At 36.2% G+C, this 20,029-nt stretch overlaps 1 long non-coding RNA gene across 2 annotated transcripts in view; it reads right to left on the reverse strand.

The window, feature by feature from the left end:
* The window catches only part of LOC131380784 (uncharacterized), a 115,814-nt gene that overhangs the window by 94,294 nt on the left and 1,491 nt on the right, over nt 1-20,029 (reverse strand). For both annotated transcript variants that reach the window (XR_009208977.1, XR_009208976.1), the window contains exons 2-3: nt 19,249-19,382; nt 8,043-8,103 (exon numbers count right to left, since the gene is read on the reverse strand). This is a non-coding gene — a long non-coding RNA (uncharacterized LOC131380784). The remainder of the gene's footprint in view (nt 1-8,042; nt 8,104-19,248; nt 19,383-20,029) is intronic.

Here is a 20,029-nt window from a genome sequence, read left to right on the forward strand (position 1 = left end):
GATACTGCACTCCAGCTGGGCAACAGAGTAAGACTCCGTCTCAAAAAAAAAAAAAAAAATGCTAACCACAGTATCTTACCAAAATTCTACATGGAAACCTATGGCTTTTTAAAAAGTAAACCCTCAGTTTCATGCGGATTTTACTCAAGCTGAAGCTGTTTAAATATTAAATTTTCCTCAGGCAAAAATATGCTTTCGTTTTCAGGTTTTTGAACTAAAAATGAAGTATCTTTAACAACGAATTTGCTGGGCTAAAGAGTATGAGCTGAGTTGTTCAATTTAGAAGAAAAGTACATCTAGACAGCATTGTAATGGCTCAGTAGCGCATAATTTAATGTGCGAAACTTTGCTTCATTTTTATAAGCTCACAGGCAAATCTGATTTATTTAAATTAATGGTTAGTTTTTAAGATATACTCCATTTATTTGAACTTATAAATTGAGTTGATGACAAACATCAATGACCTTACTGTATATGTGTGTCTTGGTTAACTGATGTCCACTTGGAAAAGACAGATGACAGGACAGTGGAGGCTATTGGATATCATGAAGACTGATAGCTTTTGCCTTTGTAGAGTGAAGCACATTTGCCATCGATTTAAATGCTGGCTGTTCATTTCAGGCAGAGCCAGACAAAATAAGAAATAAAGTACAAGGAAAGATCTGTACCTTCAAAAAATATGAATACAGGTGCAATAACTTAAAATGTCAGTGAGTGGAATTTTCATGTTAAATACGTGTAAGTGAGGAGGAAAAAAGGAGAAAACATACAAATTGTATTTTTCTCTAATTTGAATCATAGATATTGCCACTTCATATAATTTTTAAATTTTTAAAATATTATATTTTGGTGTATAACTATGGAAATATGGAAAAATAACAAAATAACCTCCCATCAATCATCATCAAATATAAGAAATAGAACATTACCCATATTGTTGTAATTGTCTGTATATTCCTGCCCCCCCCAAATTTCATCCATTGTCTTCTCTCAAACCTGTAATTGATATAATTTTAGTTTGCTGCTTTTTAACTTAAAATAGTATCATGAATTTTTTAGCTTTCTACTTTCTATAATTCTGCCCTTCTTTTTGCACTTATTCTTGATTGTAAATTGTTTCTTTGTTATGTTATTACATATTTTCAAACCACATGTTTTAAAGTTACAAATTCTATTTTGCTATCCTGTTGTTTACACTTCATGATTTCCTATGGAATTTTACAAAGTGTAAAGTTAATATTTTATATCTTCTTCCAAAGAAGAGTGTTATAGTCTTATAAGATTTTAAGTCATCACCGCTGCCTTAAAATATGAATACTGTTTTTCAGGGTTGGCCTTTCTAACTCCACAAAGTGGATTTTTAAAGTTGTTTTTGATACACCATTCTTATATATATTTAACTTAAATGCTTACATATTTCTTTGTTTACCATTGCTTTTTGCATCTCTTGATTCCTGAAGTACATTTCTCAAAATCTTCTTAATGAAGATTTATTAGTGGTAATTTCTCTCAGATTTTCACATTTATAGAAGTCCTTATTTCACCCTCCTTAAAATATTGTATGCAATCATGAGACCATAATTTTAAGTTTACAGAATTTTTTCCCAAAATAGTTTAAAGATATTATTTTGAGGTGTTCTGGTTTCCATTTTTCTCATAAAAAGCTGGAGAGGATGTGGAGAAATAGGAACGCTTTTACACTGTTGGTGGGAGTGTAAATTAGTTCAACCATTATGGAAGACAGTGTGGTTATTCCTCAAGGATCTAGAACTAGAAATACGATTTGACTCAACAATCTCATTACTGGGTATATACCCAAAGGATTATAACTCATTCTACTACAAAGACACATGCACATGTATGTTTATTGTGGCACTGTTGTTAATAGCATAGACTTGGAACCAACCCAAATGCCTATCAGTGATAGACTGGATCAAGAAAATGTGGCACATATACACCATGGAATACTACGCAGCCATAAAAAGAATGAGTTCATGTCCTTCACAGGGACATGGATGAAGCTGGAAACCATCATTCTCAGCAAACTAAACAAGAACAGAAAACCAAACACCACATGTTCTCACTGATAAGTGGGAGCTGAACAATGAGAACACATGGACACAGGGAAGGGAGCATCACACACTGGTGCCTGTTGGAGGATAGGGGGCTAGGGGAGGGATAGCATTAGGAGAAATACCCAATGTAGATGATGGGTTGATGGGTGCAGCAAACCACCATGTCACGTGTATACCTATGTAAAAAACCTGCACATTCTGCACATGTACCCCAGAACTTAACGTATAATTTTAAAAAAAGAAGAAAAAAAAGTCTGTTGTCAGGCTTACCGTCATTCCTTTGCAAGTTGTTTGCTTTTTACTCTATCTGCGTATAAGTACTTCTCTTTGCCATTGATAATCTGGTTTCACAATGACATATCTAGGTACGGATTTCCTGGTATTTATTATGCTTAGGCTATGCTATGCTTTCAAAGTCTATAGATCAGAATACCCATCCCCTCCTCATGAATATTCTCTACTGCCTTACCTGATAAACTTCATAAAATATACTTTATATTTGACTTACGCATATGTCTCCCTTGATTACAATGTAAGCTTTATGTAGGTGGCAATTTTGTTTGTTTTATTCACTGTTGTATTTCTAGTGTCTAGATAGTGCCTGGACTTTATGTAAGATTTAAAAGTTATATGTGTGTGTGTTATATATAAACTAAGAGACATAGACTAATCTATATTCTAGAATTAGAAGAAAAATGATTCTAAATCAAATCTCAGAGGAAAAAAGAAATTAAATACTACAGAAAAGGATACGTATGTTGGAAAATCTAAAAGAATAGTGGCCGTTTACTGCAAAAAATAATTTGGATATTTAAAAGAGAAAATTAGTATGTGTGACAACAATGGCATGTAAGTTGGAAGAAGAGAAGATAGACTTGAATGATGTAAGGTCTGGACAGATGTCAAAATCACAATTTAGCATTATATTTGATGAATTAAGGAGACATGCAGTAATCACTATGGTAAATAATGAATAGGAAAAGAACGCAATAACTTTCAAATTAATTGAGATCATGACAACAATTTTTAAAACACTTAAATAAAAATAATGTGTTTTAAAAATCAAAATCAAAATGGTGGCACTGTATTCAAATACATTGAAAAATAAATCTCTGTGTATCACAAAATGATTTAAAAGGCAAACCACAGACTACATAAAAAAAAATGTTTGAACAAGGTGGCCATCAAAGGGACACAGATCTGAGATGATAAAGAAAATAGAAAGTAAAGAAAGTAAAGCAAGAAAATAGAAAGTAAAGAATCACAGGCAGATGAATCAAATAGCCCTTTGTAATGTGGTAGTTATAAATTAAATATATGTTTATTTATTTATTAAATATAAGTGGGCTAAATATTACAACAATATGAAAAAAGGATTTTAGGTTATGAACAATAATGAGTGAAATTGTAAATGTTAGAAAACACATCTAACATATTAGTAAATAAACATATGACATATAAATCTAACTTTTAAAAAGCTGGCCTATGATATGGTAGCTGTAGGATAGAAACAATTACAAGAGATAATGATATAAGGTAGACATATAGAGGAAATATGAGAATTCCAAAAATTAACAAAAGTATAAGACAAACCAGGCAAGTCTATGAAGATACTGAACGATTTTAGTATTGCTCTTAATTACTGATAGAACATGAAGACAAAACTCAATAAAAATAGACAATGATAGAAAAGAGTCTAGACTCAGGTATATTATGAACCCTTGAGTTTCAACAAGATAGCACTGCAGAGCAAATTTGTAGAAGCAGTCTTGTTAATACCCGGTGCTAGGGCTGACTGGATATATATATGGGAAAAAATACTTGAATACTATCTTTTACCATATACATAAAAGTAACATCTCGATTATTTCAATCTAATTACGATAGACAAAACAAAAGTTACTAGAAGATAATACAGGAGACTTTATTTATAGGCTGAAGTTAAGGTCAGTCTTCTTAAATAGAATGCAAGATACATGAATAAAGGGGAAATTTATAAATCAGATTACATTAAAATTAACAATTTCTATTTATTAAGACACCATCAAGAAACCAAACAGAAAAGTCTTGGACTAGAACAGTAAGTTTGTAACACATATAAATGACAAAAGGAGTTATATTCAGAATTCATTTTTAATTCTATAAAGGAATGAGAAAAAGAAAAACAGTAAAAAAATGAATAAGAGGTGTTAAGCAATTTAAAAAAAAAGACACCCAAACAGCCAATTAAACACAAGAAAATATGCTGAGACTATTAGTGATAAGGGAAATTCACAAGCTAAAACTAAAATAAAACAACACACTTACCAAAGTGGCTAAAATTAAAAGTACTAACTAAGAATTGGAGTGCAGGAGGAACAATGGAAATTTCATAAACTGCAAATGGGAAGGCTAATTTGCATAATTTGGAAAACTCAATAGCAGAATCTAGTATAACTTATCATATATACATGCCCAATATCTATATGTGGCTAATAGCTACTGAATTGTATAATGGAAAACATTCATATCATCTCAGAACGTTCTGTTGGATGGTGCTGATCTACCATTAATATGTTCAAGTCAGACAGTACCTTTGGCTAATTTGGTCCCCAAAAATCTTTCTTTCACTAAGATTTGGATAATTTTTTGAAAGAATTTAGATGTTGTATTTTTTAGGGTGTGGTGTGGCTGTTACAAAAAATGAAAAAATAGCAGTGGCTCAGGCAAAAGGCAAATATATAAACCTTTCCAAGTGGAAGCAATCTGTTTCATGATATCAAATAATACAGGCCCTGCCAGTTTATGGCTTTGCCAACTTCCTCATGCAGGTCTTATTTCAGGTCTGAGATGGCTGTTCTAACTCCCACCATTACATCCATATTCCAACAAAATTACTATAGGGAAAGGACAGGAAGAACCTGCCCCTTTTCTCATAAACCACATAACCCTGAAATAGCATATATTGCTTCCTTCCAGTCCAAGAAAGTAATCTTCAACTTGATGTCCATGTGCCTAGCTAAAATTCCTATTCCTGTAGAAGACAGAAAGACTTGATTTTGTTAACCCATCTAGCAATCCTTCCTATATATAGCTCCATTTTATACTCTTTTACACATGTAGTTTAGTTTTCCTGCTTCCCTCTATAGCTATTCAGATAAAGACATGTAAAATTTTGATTGCAAACATTCAGAACATCAAACAGGATATTTATATTATCATCTGATTTCTATAGTAGAATTCTTATTGTAAATTTTGAGCTCCCTACCACCATAAGTAGTGAGTTACCCCCAAACAGGAAATAGAAATTCACTCCCATTCAGAAAAACGTTTTGCAGAAACAAAATGTCAATACAAAAAGATCGCACAGCTGACAAGATTATCAAGTTTTGATGAGCAGTAAAATCTGCTGTATGCCATCTATTCACCTGTGTGTGAAAGCTGAGTATTTGTAATGGAAATCTGTTCCTACTTACATTGTAAAATGGAGTGCAATAATTACAGTTAATTTTTGCACAGTGCAGCACATAGTAAGCATTAATTAAGGATTGTTTTACATAGTATTTAATAAGACACTCATTTAATGGAGATGGGTATTGTGTATGTAAACCATTCTCTTCACTGAATATAAATGCAAGTTAAGTCAAATGTATATGGGTAAAATTTATCAGATTAATAATTTCATATAAATTCTTAATAATTGAGAAATCTCTTATTTCAGGTTTTTTTCTTTTGAGATAGGCTACATAAAAAGAAAACTCAGATGCTCAGATTATATTTTATTTTTTGAAAGTGAACTAATAAAAGGATCTTTATGGTAAATAGTATGGCTACACAACTCTTCAGCCAGAGAACATAAGCCTTCATTTGATGACCCTGTGCTCCTGATTTACAAAGTGGCTGGCACCATAACACACTTGTGACAACAAGGTCAGGTTTGACATTGCTATCTATTCAGGTGGTAGACACTATACTAATAGAGATTGATGGAATACTGAGTCATTTACTAAAAATTTGCCTTCCACTTTGTCTGTTCATCATTTATATGATGGAGTACCAGGACTCTATAATATAATAATAGGACTTTTGTCAAAGGAAGTAAAGGTTATTAAGAAAAAAAAAGACTCTCAAGAGATGCCTCTAGGCCAACTACAGATAAACATGTCACAATTCCCTTGACATTTCATATGTGAATTTTTTTATCAAACACTTCTTCATGTCTACCATTTCTTTCTTCACATCTTTATCTTTATACCCTCAAATTATCTCCTTCTGTTTAAACCTCTCCCCTCACCTGAAGCTTCTATGTCAAAAAATACCAGACCATAAAGCCAACGTACTGGCTCCCAGAGACTCACAAATAAAATCGAAAAGACTGATGCTTAACTAGGGGATAGGATTATGTATTTGAGAAATACTGGAAATTGGGGGAGGGGGCAGGAAACCAGAAGATTAGGAACATACAGTGATTGACTTACCTGCAAATTTAAGCTGCAGATAACTATAATGACACTATCTGAGAAAAGGAAAAACTACCTGTGTCTTGCTGTATCAAAATCGTACTTAATCCTCTTTAAATTTTTACTTAGTTGAACTATTACGAAGCCCCAATTCTTAAAAATTAGTGGAAAGTATTCCCATTTGTCTACTTCCACTTTATGTAGTTACCCAGCTATTAGCAAAACTATACCAGAACAATGTAGCATGCATAACTATATCTTTCTACAGTGTCCCATAGTGCTCTGACCACTAACTAATAAAATGACATATAGGTAGAGAGAATGTTCCTTAGATGTGTGTTCTTTCTGAAGTTTTAGTTTCTTGAAGAATGGAAATATTATGTATCACTTGTTCAGTAGTAAAAAACTTTGCTCTATTATATTTATTAGGTTTTCACAACAAGAGAGAATCTCACAGAGGAATATTTGTTTGTTATGTTTTGAACCTCTGGTCTATACATCAGGAATCAGTCACCTCTGGAAGTTTAACCAATTTTTGTAGAGGCATTCAGATCACACTGTCACCATAGGACAATCATACATTACTATATTTTTATTACAATTGTTGGTTATTTTTAAAAAATTTGAATAATTTTATTTGTGATTTTCTATGTTCAGATTTCAAGATAAATTACCATAAATGTGATTGTTTTCACCTTTTCTTTCTAAGCCTACCCCAATACAGGATATAACCATATTACATCTGTATTACTGCAATACATTCCTAAATGTTGTAGGAGGCACCAGCAATCTAACATTGGTGCAATTGATACTACAGCTTTGAGACACTCTTTTAAGCAAATTACTAGAAACAAACAACTCAAAATGAAAATCTAACATTTATCAGCTCTACATTGCTACCAAATTCTCAGTTCAATAGTTGAAGTCCTATACCATCATATATCACATCCTGCATGTCTACACTAGCAATCACAGTCTGAAATCTAAAACTATAATGCTTCAGTCCAAGCATCATCTCCGAAACAAAAGAGAGTAAGTAAGGAGATGAGTTAAATTTATTATTTTAAAATATGTATTAGTCCATTTTCACACCACTGATAAAAACATGCCCAAGACTAGGCACTTTACAAAAGAAAGAACTTTAATGGACTTACAGTTCTACATGGCTAGGGAGACCTCACAATCAAGGTGGAAGGTGAAAGGCACTTCTTACATGGTGGTGGTAAGAAAAAGAATGAGAGCCAATGAAAGGGGTTTCCCCTGATAAAACCATCAGATCTCGTGAAACTTATTCACTACAAGAACAATATGTGGGAAACTGCCCCCATGATTCAATTATCTCTCACTGCATCCCTCACATAACACATAGGAATTATGGGAGTACAATTCAAGATGAGATTTGAGTGGGGACACAGAGTGAAACCATATCAGCGGTAGCTGGCTCCTCCCAAAATCTCATGTCGTCACATTTCAAAATCAATCACGCCATCCCAACAGTCCCCCCAAAGTCAACTCATTTCAGCATTACCTCTAAAGTCCACATTCCAAAGTCTCATCTGAGAAAGGCCAAGTCCCTTCTGCCTGTGAGCCTGTAAAATCAAAAGCAAATTAGTCACTTCCTAGATATTATGGGGTACAGGCATTGGGTAAATACAGCCACTCCAAATGGGGTAAATTGGCCAAAACAAAGGGGCCACAGGCCCCATGCAAGTTCAAAATCCAGTGAGGCAGTCACATGTTAAAGCTCCAAAATGATCTCCTTTGACTCTGTGTCTCACATCCAGGTCATACTGATGCAAGAGGTTGGTTCCCATGGTCTTGGACAGCTCTGCCTCTGTGGCTCTGCAGGGTACAACCTCTTTCCTGGCTGCTTTCATGGGCTTGCATTGAATATCTGTGGCTTTTCCAAGGAAATGGTGCAAGCTGTCAATGGGTCTACCATTCTGGGGTATGGAGGATGGTGGCCCTCTTCTCAAAGCTCCACTGGGTGGTGCCCCAGTAGGGACTCTGTGTGGGGCTCTGATCCCATATTTTCCTTCTGCATTGCCCTAGCAGAGGTTCTCCATGAGGGCTCTGTCCCTGTAGCAAATTTCTGCCTGGGCATGCAGGCATTTCCATACATGTTCTGAAATCTAGGCAGAGGTTCCCAAACCTCAGTTCTTGACTTCTGTGCACTCACAGGCTCAACACCTCATGGAAGCTGCCAAAGCTTGGGGCTTCCACCCTCTGAAGCCACAACCAGAGCTCTATGTTGGCTCCTTTCAGCCATGCCTTGAGCAGCTGGGACACAGGACACCAAGTCCCTAGGCTGCACACAACCTGGGGACCCTGGTCCTGGCCCATGAAACCACTTTTTCCTCCTAGGCCTCTCAGCCTGTGATGGGAGGAGCTGCCGTGAAGACCCCTGACATGCCCTAGAGACATTTTCTCCCATTGTCTGAGGGATTAACACTCATCTCCTCGTTACTTATGCAAATTCCTGCAGGCAGCTTGACTTTCTCCTCAGAAAATGGGGTTTCTTTTCTACTGCTCTGTCAGGCTGCAAATTTTCCAAACTTGTATGCTCTCCTTCCCTTATAAAACTGAATGTCTTTAACAGCACCCAAGTCACTTATTCAATGCTTTGCTGCTTAGAAATTTCTTCTGCCAGATCCCCTAAATCATCTCTCTCAAGTTGAAAGTTCCACAGATCTCTAGGGCAGGGGCAAAATGCCACCAGTCTCTTTGCTAAAACATAACAAGAGTCACTTTTGCTTCAGTTCCCAAGCTCCTCATTTCTATCTGAAACCACCTCAGCCTGGATTTTATTGTCCATATCATGATCAGCATTTTGGGCAAAGCCACTCAACAAATGTCTAGGAAGCTCCAAAGTGTCCCACATTTTCCTGTCTTCTTCTGAGCCCTCCAAACTGTTCCAACCCCTACCTGTTACCCAGTTTTAAAGTTGCTTCCACATTTTTGGGTATCTTTTCAGTAGCACCCCACTCTACTGATATCAGTTTACTGCATTAATCCATTTTCACACTGCCGACAAAGACATCCCCAAGACTGGGCATTTTATAAAAGGAAGAGGTTTAATGGACTTACAGTCTCACGTGGCTAGGGAGGCCTCACAATCATGGCAGAAGGTGAAAGGCACTTCTTACATGGTGGCAGCAAGAGACAGAATGAGAGCCAAGTGAAAGGGGTTTCACCTTATAAAACCATCAGATCTTGTGAGACTTATTCACTACCATGAGAACAGTATGTGAGAAACCACCCCCATGATTCAATTATCTCCCACTGGGTCCCTCACACAACAAATGGGAATTAAGGGAGCACAATTCAAGATGAGATTTGGGTGGGGACACAGAGCCATACCTTATCAAAATGGTATATAACAGTGAAAATGTGCTCAAGGCACTATCTTTGAACCAGAGCCATGAAAGAACAAGGTAGATTTAGGAAACAGTAAATAGTTTTGTGCGGCTTCAATATAAACAAGATGGCCAGGAAAAATGCAAACCGTTAAGAAATGTCTATGTCATATTAAAGAACCAAGATTTTATGCAACATACACAAATTCATTGAAGAATTTTAAGCAGAACAGTAACTTGATTAGATTTGTACTTAAGAAAACTCTCCTTGACAGCCTGTGGATGATTTATTGTCAGGGAGAAAGATTAGGGAGTTTAGTTTGGAAGTCCAAATGAAAAATGATGATGGCCCCAAATAAGAAAATGATACTGGAAGGGAATGATTTGAGGACAGGAATTATTTCTTATCCCTTTCTTTTGGCCACAACATTTAGCAGAGTGCTTATCACCTATCTGTCCTTAATTTCAAAATGACTCTATAGGTAAGAAAAAGTAACTAGTGTCAAAATGAGACAAAAATATAAATAACTGTCACATTTTATAGTTTATTTATTCATTTAACACAATGTTATTAAATGTCTCTGATATGGTTTGGATGTGTGTTCCCTCTCTATCTCATGTTGAAATGTGATCCCTAATGTTGGAGGTAGGCCATAGTGGGAGGCATTCCATCATGGAGGTGGGTCCCTCATGAATGGCTTAGCACCATCCCTTTGGTGATGAGTGATATCTTGCCCAGTTCATGAGAGATCTGGTTGGTTAAAACAGTCTGGGGCTTCTTCCTTCTCTCTTTTGCTCCTCCTCTCCCCATGTGATATGTGGGCTGCCCCCTTTACCTCCCACCATGATTGTAAGCTTCCTGAGACCCTCACCAGAAACTGAGCAGATGGTGGTTCCATGCTTGCTGTACAACCTGCAGAACCATGAGCCAAGCAAGCCTCTTACCTCAGGCATTTTTTATAGCAATGCAAAATGGACCAACACAGTTTCTGAGAGTACTGTTACAATCAATCTGTTAGCAGACTTATTATGAACCACCTCCCCACAACAGAATGCTCTTCATTCTGGTTCCATTATGTTTATGGTAAAAACACTCAAAGAGGAAAATTCAGCCCTCTTTCACTTATCTAATTTACTCCTTATTTCAGCCAGAAGAAAACAAGCCAAACATCCCCATTAAATCTTTTCCCTATCCAGTAAATACAAAGCTACTCAATTCCCCTGGCTAATAACACATACGTTATCACGACTGTTTTTCTCTTTAATTCACTTTGCTTTCTCAGCCATAGTGTCAGTTTATTGAGGGTAAGGATTTAATTTCTCAACACTTCTAGAATTGTACAAGGTGCAGCATGATAGACACTTTAAAATAATGTTGGTTTATTAGTTCCTAAATTTAGACATATTTAAGTCACTGATATTATTTTACATTAAAATACAATTACGGTTGAGGAGGGATGATTTTCATATCACTGTGATGTACAGGTGCTCTAGACAGCTTTGAAAGTTTGAAACTTTGTAGGTTTTTCTGAATATTTAAGATGTCATATTTTATTATTGTTACGTGCAAAAGAAAGGAACTGTGGCTGTGCCTGGCATAAAAAAAATTCAGAAGGATGGAAAAGTCAAGTCTAAACGGGATTTTCTTCACAAAATCCTAGATGTAAGTGTGTCACCAAGATAAAAGCCGTGGAAGCATTGTATGAAAACCTTGTATTGATCCAATTTTACTGACAGAATTAATTGCGATGGATTTTGTTCTCTTATTTACACAATACAACTTATAACTACCTTTTAGTAATATTCATCTGAATGTTTTACCTTTTAGGTTCAAAGTGATTTGTTAAATGTGCTTATGACTTTAATAGTGAGAAATAACCATATAAATCCACTAACCCATGTTTGGACTCAAGGCTGCTTGTGCATGGACCACACCCAGGCCTTGCAATCATTAATTAAGGCAAGGGTCAGTGTGAAAATGGGGAAAAAAATTACAGGTGCATAAATTGAATACTGCTGAAGGTCTATTTGCCTAGTTTGTCAGTCTTAGCTACTATCTCGTCATGGGAAGAAAGGGGGTCATAACAAAGCATATTCAAGAAACATTTACTTAGTGCCAGTTATATGTCGGGCAACCAAACCCTGAAGCTATAAATCTGAGCCATCCCTGGAACCTGACAATCTGCAAGGATCAATGGTGTCCTCTGAAATTCAAAGACCAGAACAGATCACTTATTTCAGCTCAACTACTATGTATCCAGTCCTCAAAATATATGTCTAGTTATCCAACTAAATAATTTAATTGGCTCTTGTCTAACTCTGAGTTGACCAATTTTTGTCCCTCAGACTTTGCATAACATTTACCTCTCTGGGAAAGCTGGAAACAAAGCAAATGCGAATAGCTTTTACCTCTCTTCTAGGTAATTCCCTTCTCAAATAGAAAAGATAAAAGGAAAAGCCTGGCTAGGTGTGATGGCTCACGTCTGTAATCCCAGCAGTTTGGAAAACTGAGGTGAAAGGATTGCTTAAGCCAGGAGTTCAAGGTACAGTGGGCTGTCATCACCCACTGCACTCCAGCCAGGCAATGGAGCCAGACCGTCTATAAAGGTTAAAAAAAAGTCTAATTAATTGTATCTACTAAATATCTTGAATCTCTTCACTGCATTCCACAGTCCTTGTTATCACCTGCTCTTGCCTAGACGATGGCAAGTGCTAATTATAATTTCTGGATGTTCTCCTTCATATCCACTCTTGCCCCTTCAATCCATTCTTCCAGAGCAGCAAGGGCAATCCTTTGAAATCTGAATCAGTACTTGTATACCCTACTTAAAATTTTCAGCTACTTCTCACAACATGTAGAATAAAGAACACAACACATGGCATTAACATGAACTCTAAAATTCCATGTGATTTTAGTTCTGTATCATGCTACTTTACCTGAAACCTGTGCTCTCTGCAAGACAGGCTATTTAACTTTCTCTACTTCACCTTGATACTTTGCACTTACTGGAATCTTCTCACTGTCTGTAAAATTTCTCTTCCCTAGTTTGCCTGGTTAGTTCTTTAAAGCTACACTGGCTGATATGGAAGCCACTAGCCATATGAGTATTGGGCACTTGAAATGTGGCTGGTTAGACTTGAGATGTGTTATATAGATATGCTGAACTATACACTGGATTTCAAATACTTAGTAATAAAAATGTAAAATAGTAGGTCTTTGTTAAGTACTCTTACCACCAAAGGAAAAGCCAAAACAGCGATAACAGCAAAAGAGCCAAAGGGGATGGGAGAAACCTTTTGGAGGTAATGGATACATTTACAGCATTGACTGTGGTGGTGGTTCATATATGTATAGTTATCTCCAAACACATCATGTTGCGTACATTAAACATGTACAGCTTTTTGTATGCCAATCACACCACAATAAAGTGGTTATAATACACACACGCACACATACACAAAAAATGTAAAATAATTCATCACTAATTTTTATATGATTGTGTGACAGGAGAATAGGAAATTAGGGTAACCAAGGTTTAAAACATAAGCAAAGAAAAAAAAACAAACAGCAGGTGCATCCAGTTCTAGGCAAAATTAAGCAGCATACCGGCCACATCCTCACTCCTGTGATAACAAGTTTCCACTTCAGCCTCTGCTTGGCTGCAGGCCAAGTCTCCACTTCAGCCACTGATTAGCTGTGGGCCAATCCTTCATAGGGTGTAACCAATTGGAGTCTAAAGGGTCTCTAGTGATAGCAGGTAAGGTTTCTTTGTCTTCCAAAAGGGAATTTTTGGCTGAGGGGATCCCTCTTGGCAGTAGGTCCAACTTGTGAGCTTGTTCACAATAGTAGTGGCACTGGTGTCTGATGAGTGGCACTCATTGAGTTGTCACCGAGCTGAAGCCTAAAGCATGAACACACGTGGAGAGATGATAGCTCTGGGATCTTGGACAGTAATGGCACTGGTGTCTGGAGTACTAGCACCCTTCTGCTGCATTGGTAACAGTATGCAAGGGATGGATGCTTGTGAAGTATTCAGGGAGCCTATGATAGGAACATAGTTGTGTGCAAAGTTACAGTGGCCCTGGGCTTGGCCTCTGAGCCTGGCCTCAGCCCAAGCTCTCTATGGCAGCTGAGCTGGTGTCCAGAATGCAGGCATGCTCAGAGAGATTTTGGCTCTGGGGCTTGGAGTGCAAACTAGTTTGCCATGACAGTGCTCCAGCTTCTGAGATGTAAGCAGTTACAGTGCAACCACAGAGCCCAGGGCGGGAGTATGGGCACTTTGGATATAGCCATAACTTTGGAGTTGGGGCATACAGAAGATTTGAAGAGGTGGCATTTCTTTTCCCAAAACAGCTCAACAATGGCTGCTTTTTATGGGGTTAGTGTTGGGTACCCAAGTCTTCCTCTCTAGAGTTCCCTGGTGGAAATGGATGTGTGTTACCTCAGTTACAAAAGGAACCAGTATTCTCAACAGAGCTGGCCACTGGAAACCATGGTGGTTCCTGCCACATGACTGATACCTACAGTCTCTGCCTTTCTTCTTTGTTCTTAGACATTTACTGGCATTTCAAGGATGCTGATCTCACCAGTATTTCTTTCTGTGTGTATATTCTCCATTTGTTGTTTGGTTTGGTTTTAATTTTTTTTTTTTTTTTGCTTTTTTTGAGGGGGTTGGGGGGATGGATACTGCTGTTTCTTACTCTGCCACCTTGTCCCTTGTTGATGTCATTTGAAAGTCATGTAAATATGTTTTTCTCACAGTAATGCAGAAAGATAGGATCAGAAAGATGGGTACTGTAATCTTAATTTGTGTCAGTGAGAAAACTGAGGGTCTGAAAGTTTATAAGGCAAGCCTGAATTTGAACTCTGAGTCTCTCATATTTAAAATCACAAAAACACACCTATTCTGATGCTGAATTTTTATGACACAGTTGAGTATACTGGAATGAAAATATTGACACAGGAAGTAAATAAGGTTCTCACCAACTTTCTCTTTCCATATATTCTTTTGTTAACAATTACAGTTGTAGTTTATAATACTGAGCAAAGGGAGAGCTGGCATCTGTGTCTTACCATGGATCAATATAATGAGTCCATTAGCACAAAACACCTAGCTGTCATTACCTCAATTTGTGTATGCAATACATTGTAAAGTTGTCATAGAACATTCTTTATTCTATGCTTTAATGTCATGATATTTAGGAACGGCCATTATCTGGGAGCAATGTTGCCGTAAAAGGCCCATTAAACTATGAGCCACACTTAAGAGAATTTCAATTAAAAAGATTTTTAGATGCTGGGGCGCTTTCAAAATCCTTTCTGTTCCTTTGCAAAATATGTGGTTTCTTTTTGCCTAAAGATTGTAACGTCTTTTTCATTTGCTAGGATATTCTACCCTTAAAGTAAAAGTCTTATTAACATAATCAAAAACTGAAATGCATTTCTCAAAATTAATATAAATTAACTGCTGAGCAATTTAGTCCATTACTTTTGACAGATATGTCACTAAACTGTGAAAATGAAATGCTGCTAAGTGGCAGAGATCATGACACTGAGGATGAAATGTAGACTCTAGGGCCCAAAGCAGCTATAAGAGAAGCAAGTCATGCAAGGTCTTCAAACAGAAAAAACTTGGGGGAAAATTTGTAGCAAAAACTTATTTTGTAAGATGACAACTTGTTCTATATTTACCGTTGCTATATTTTATAATAACGTAGAGAGAATTCTCACCCACCCGCAGCATGGATGACAGCCCAGTGTCTTCATGCATAATCCTCTCACCTTGCTCTCAGAAACTCTAGTTCCCTGAAGGTCTTCTGTTCTTTTAGCTGGCAAATACCAGGCATATCACAGAAGCAACACATTTCACACCAGCACATAGGCATTGAGCTAAGCTTCCTATGTAGCCAATTCAACGCAAGCATTACTAAGCAATTCTAACAGAATGATAGTTGACATTTCAGCCTCTTTGTAACAGCTAAGAAACACAGAAATCAGGCAGTGACCACAAATAATAGTTTCTGGAACAATTAACATTATGAGGATATATGAGTGTCCCAGCCCAATAACTCAGAATTTTTCAAACATGAGAAATTTATCTTTTGTGAAAGCAAACAAACCAAGTGTGAAGTCTATAAACGTGAATGTGAATGCAAAGATGGATAAAAAGTATTCATGTTAACTCAATGACTTATCTGGAAGAGAACATGTATCCTGTGGTGTGGAGGGTAGCATTAAGGAGTCAGCCCAGCTGCTTTCTTCACCTTACAATAAGCACATATCACATTATCAGCTGTATCATTCCACTTCCATATCTTTGCACATACTATTCCCCTGTCCCCAGAAGTTTCCTTCATATATGCAGCCTCTGCGAACCTCCACTGTCTCCTTCTTTTGCAATTATTCTTGACACCACAGAATTAATGATTTACTCCAATTGTCTTATTCTCTGGTAGTCTGTACTACATAGTTTAATCATTTAGATAACTGAATAATCTGTGGACATCTGGCACATTCTGAAGAAGTCCAAAGGAACATGAGAGGAAGAGAATAAAATGACTTTGCACACACGCTCACACACACACAACTTTTCCATCTGAAATTTGGGAGTGATGGGAAACATATCACTTCCACTGATACCCACACCAATATTACCAGGCAAATATAAGGGATGCTACAATTATTTGAAAAACTAAATCACTCATTTCTTGCTTAACCGAATTATTGATCTTTCTCACCTCTCACCTCATCTAGATGTGTGGGTTGCTTGCCTCATGGCGATTGAGATGGAAAACAAAGCCCCCTCATGTCACCAATAACTACATCTGTAACTAAATAAGCTAGACAGATATTTCTTTGAATATTGGAATTTTTAAAAGTAGAACATACATTTTAACTGTTTTGAAAGCAGATGCTTCTATAAAGTAAAATGAGAAAATCTTTTATCCCTTATCTCCAAAGTCATTTCCCAACAGACTATATGTTTTTAGGTGGACGGAGTGTATGTGTATGTAATATTGAAGGGACTTGCTATTCTAGGAACAATCAGGGAATAACTATCATTATCTCTCACCTTTTCTCTTCCAACCTGCTCTTCTTTCCCAACTCAAGGAAAATATCTTAAACTCATAGCTTTATGGTCATTTTCAGGCATTACAGGAATATTTATTTTTTAGGTCTAGAAAATTCCAGGTTGATCGAAATCAAATGTTTTGTATCTTAATTCAAAAGTTCTCTGATGTTCCTCAGCTCAAGACTGACACAGACTGGAGAATCTGAAGTGGGAAAATGGGTGCGGTCTGTTTTCTTCCTTTTGGGCCCTTTCCTTCTTTATTTTCTTCATTGTTATGGGTCATTCTAGTTTTCCCTCCTGTCTTTTACCCTGCTTTTGTTTCTATTTCATCCAGGATCAGATGACACAGGGAGGAAGGATGGAAGAACATATATATGACTTATTCAACACTGATTGTTACCTGAGGTCAGTAGCTGTATTCCTGTTGTTGCTATGATAAATTACTACACTTTTTTTTTTTTTTTTTTGCTTAAAATAGAATAAATTATTTATCTTAGAGTTCTGGAAGTCAGACATTCAGAATTAATTTTATGGGACTGAAATTGGGATGTTAATAGGGCTACACTCGTTCTGGAGTCTCTCGTGGAAAATCCGTTTTCTTTTCCAGCCCCTAGAGGTGGCATGCACTCCTGGTCTTGTGGCCCTTTCCTCCACCTTCAAAGCACATCACTCCAACCTTTGCTTCCATTGTCATATTTACTTCTCTCATCCTGATACTCCCGCCACTCTCTCTTATAAAGACCCTTGTGATTATTCCAGGACAATCTAACCATTCAAGATTCTTAACTTAATCATATCTTTAATTTCCCTTTTGTCATTTAAGATCTGGGGATTACGAAATAGACATTTTTCAGGGAGGAGGTTATTATTCTGCTTATCACAGCAGCATCCCTCAAAAATTTTTATTGGTTCTTCAGTCAAGCACAGTAGTAACTGGTACTTCAGCAAGACCAAAGGACACTGTTCACATTCTCAAATTCTCTGGACCATCATACTCCTGTGGCAGCAGAAGATTCCAAGTCACGTCACCCATACCTGGCTTAATTTATGTGCAGGGAAAGCACTTGGCAATTTCCTAGAGAAGAAGTGGGAGGGTGTCCAACACTCTTTTGGCCCAGTTTTGGGCCAAAAAGTGAATGTCTACTTATTGACCTTGCCCTCCTAAATGCTTCCTTGATTTTTTTCAACTCTGCACAACTCGCAGCTGAGTATGAGCCAAAGTCCACAAGTTCTGTTATGTTACCACTGAGTCAGTGCTGTGGTCTATCACCTTGCTCTAGAATGTTTGGGGCCTCAGCAGTCATGGTCTTAGCATGGGACCTTTGGCAAAATCCCAAGATAAGGGGAAGATATAAATTAAATTTCCTGCTACATATACATGTAAATTTAATTTTAATCATATGAATAAGATATTAAATTTTACTTATAAGATTTGGGGTAAAAGTCTCTCCTTTCCCAAAGACAGTCTATCATTATTTGAAAGTATATCCTAACTCTTTGTACCTAAAGAAATGTGCCATTTTGTTTTGTGTGGTTTTTACTTTTTACTAATTACTAACTTTACTAATTACTTTTTATTTTATTTTTTATTTTATTTTATTAATTACTTTTTACTAATTCACTTTTTACCAATTTACTAATTACTTTATTTAAAGTATCATATCACATTGTGTAATCTATCTCATTCTTTTAAACTTTAATGCATTATTTCATTGACTATGCCACAATCTGTTTAGCCATTTTACCAAAGCCAATTCACCGAAAGGCATTTTGCCAAATAATCAATTTGTCAAATAAACATTTTGCAATGTTTACTTTTTACATTTTAAATATTTATGTTGTAACAATGATTTTATTTTCTTCTTTTTAAAGGCTAAATAGTATTTCATTGTGTATAGATAGCACATTTTCTTTCTCCGTTCATCTGTTGACAGATACAGGCAGAGTCCATAACTCAGGTAATTTGAACAATGCTTTAATGAACATGGTGGTGCAGATATCACTTTACATAATGATTTTATGTCCTTTGAATGTATACCCAACTGTGGAACTGCTAGTCATACAATAATTCTTTATGCAGTTACAATTTGTCAATTTCCAATGAAATAAAATTTAATAATTTAAAAATTACTTGTAGTACTTACACAAATTTGAGGACGTAAGATAATTTTGTCAGCTTTAGCAGATTTCTGCAAAATTTAAGTTGAGTCATTTAGAAATAAAAAATATTTCACTTTTCAGAAGGTGGTGATCATGTTCTAAATATATGCCCTTCTGGTTTCCCTTCTTTGTGCCCCTCGCTCACCTGTAACCCTGGTATCACCATCCTGAGCTGATTCTTTCCTTCATTTTTGTCCTAGCAGCAAGTTTTCTCTGTGTTCTGATTCTTTCCACTGAAGCTTCAAGTTGCTAAAGCACAAATGGACATTCCTTATAATACTGTCAAGAAAATAAAAATAAAAAATGTGTCAACTATCCAAAAGAAAATGTTTGTTTAAATTTTTTCATGCAATTTAAATTATTGTAAACTTTAAAAATATATCTTTAATTTAAATTTGCCAAATTGATTTTTCTATGAATTGACTTTTGCAGTTTGGCTATTTGGTGAATTAGCTTGTCATAATTGGCTTGAGTGAATTACCTTCAGCAATTGCCCACTTTCCCTGTTAACAGAAGCCTAGTGTCTGTTTTTTATTTTCCAGTGGGCTTTTGGAAACAAAATGTAATAATATTCTGCCTCATTTTCCTCCAAATTGGCTTTTGCACACCCACAGGAGTATATATAAGGTATCAATTTCACCAAACTTTTACATATGCTAGTTATTATAAAAATTAGTGTTTTATTATTGTTGTTTTTGTTTCCCTGTATTAGGAAAATTAATAATACTTGCATTTCTAGTTTGTAACTCACGTGTTAGGTGTGGAGCTTTTGGCAATTTTTTTCTTTTTGTGGGATTTGGGGGCCTAGTGTTAATTATTTTAAGGGTTTTTGTGTTGTTAAATTTGCTGATAATGTTATTTACCATATAGAAGTTTACTTTTGTCAATTAAAATATTTTATTTCAGAGATCTTGCTTCATTTTTGG

Source organism: Hylobates moloch, unplaced genomic scaffold, assembly GCF_009828535.3.
Source record: "Hylobates moloch isolate HMO894 unplaced genomic scaffold, HMol_V3 SCAFFOLD_1, whole genome shotgun sequence".
Taxonomy (NCBI): Eukaryota; Metazoa; Chordata; class Mammalia; order Primates; family Hylobatidae; genus Hylobates; species Hylobates moloch.